This window comes from Sinocyclocheilus grahami, unplaced genomic scaffold (genome assembly GCF_001515645.1).
Source record: "Sinocyclocheilus grahami isolate Dianchi unplaced genomic scaffold, SAMN03320097.WGS_v1.1 scaffold1725.1, whole genome shotgun sequence".
In the NCBI taxonomy this organism is placed as follows: domain Eukaryota; kingdom Metazoa; phylum Chordata; class Actinopteri; order Cypriniformes; family Cyprinidae; genus Sinocyclocheilus; species Sinocyclocheilus grahami.
The window spans coordinates 7,274-9,183 of record NW_015506904.1 but is presented as its reverse complement, the minus strand read 5'-3'; the positions used below and the strand labels follow the sequence as shown (position 1 = coordinate 9,183).

Here is a 1,910-nt window from a genome sequence, read left to right as displayed (position 1 = left end):
TTCTTGAGCAGCAAATCAGTATATTAGAATGATTTCTGAAGGATCATGTCACACTGAAGACTGGAGTAATGATGCTGAAAATGCAGCTTTGCATCACAGGAATAAATTGCATTTTAAAATCTCAAAACAGAAAAATTGTAATTCACAATTTTTTTTTTACTGTATTTTTGATCAACAAATTGCAGCCCGGGTGTGAATAAGAATCTTCTTTCAAAAATATTAAAAACTTTAAAACATTTCAATGGTAGCGTATTATATGCATCTACTATTATTTTTATTCCCCTTTGCAATTCCAACTTAAAATGCAGAGACTACATAATAAAGGCAATAACACTCCATATGAATAAACAATCAAAAGCAAGTCATATGAATGAGTCCTGTTCTGATGAGATTTATTTAAAAGAAATTAACAGACTCAAAACAAAAAGTTCCATTAAAATACAACTCAAATGGCGTCATTAAACACAGTCAGTTTTACATGTTTTCTTTATACTACCTGTACATTAGACTTCACAAATGCAACTATTTTCAAATAACTTAAGTAACTTGTTTTTAAAAGTGCAAATTCATAACTCATACATGGGAATTCCAAGACGTGGGTACATGGGAAAGTTCACATTTCCATTGTGCAACAAGAGAGAGAGAAACAATGAGTGAGTGAGCGAATGAGTGAGTGAGTGAATGTAGAAACGCAGTGTCTGACTATGATTTCTGCTCTGCTTCTGTGGAGGACTGAGGCGTGCTTTCCGGCTTCAATATCTGATAGTTGATGAGATACTCTGGGTAGGCCTGGAAAACAACAACACACATTAACACAACACAGTCACACTAATTCATCACAGCCTGCAGTCTCTTTCATAAGGGTGCTGTGCATTGGACACAAACACTATCAGATGAGAACGAAACAAAACTTAAACTGAATTGAGCTGAATAATGACACGACTGTCTTCTGTAGAGCTTCTTCTTTATAGCTGAATCAAATTGGTTCATAACTGCCAAATTTTGTAACATCAACACTGTTAATGTACTGAAACAGCATTGAACTGACATGAGTTGAATAATGACACCGTTATCTTTGTAGAGCTGCTTACATCTGAATTTACCTTGTTTCATAATTCATGAACTTTACGTAGTTATTGAACCGAATCTGAATCAACACTGAACTGACTTGAGCTTAGATTGAGCTTATGCTTTCTGCAATTCAGAAAAACGCAGACTGAATCCAGTCACAAAAAAAAAAAGAATTTACTGTATAACGTAGACTGTCACTGAAGTTGTTAAATGTGTTAAATTTAAAGGGGTGATATGATGCGATTTCAAGTTTTCCTTTCCCTTTGGAGTGTTGCAAGCTGATTGTGCATAGATAAGATCCCTGAAGTTGCAAAGACTAAAGTCTCAAAACCAAAGAGATGTTCTTTATCAAAGTTAAGACTCTGCCACGCCCCCCAAAACAGCTCGTTCTAACACGCCCCCACATATCTACATCACTATGTGGGAATATTAGCATAATGCGCCCAAATGTGCACGCAAAGAAAGAAGGCGCGGTTTCAGTAACCGCAGTTAGTGTTGAAGCAGCATGTCAGGGAGACGCTGTGTGTTTCTAGGAGAAAGCAAAAGCACTTTATTTGGCCTTCCGGAAGAAGTAGATGCATTTAGGAATCTTTAAGATTACTTACAACAGAACAGCAATGCATTTTATGGACGACCGTTTCGTGAACCTAGGAGAGGAGGTAATTCTGACTTTGCTATGACAATCTGGCACTTCTGAATCAGCTACTGTTTTGTTATTAGCTTAAGTAAGTGTGTGTGTGTGTGTGTGTTTGTGCGTGCGTGCGTTTGTGTGAGAGAGAGAGAGAGAGAGACAGGGTCACATCAGTGGAGTCAGCTGTCTTAACCGTGGCTTGTGTTCT

At 37.3% G+C, this 1,910-nt stretch overlaps 1 pseudogene; it reads right to left on the bottom strand.

The window, feature by feature from the left end:
- Window positions 1–375: 375 nt before the first annotated feature.
- Window positions 376–1,910, bottom strand: part of LOC107572255 (tankyrase-1-like) — an 8,345-nt pseudogene continuing 6,810 nt past the window's right edge.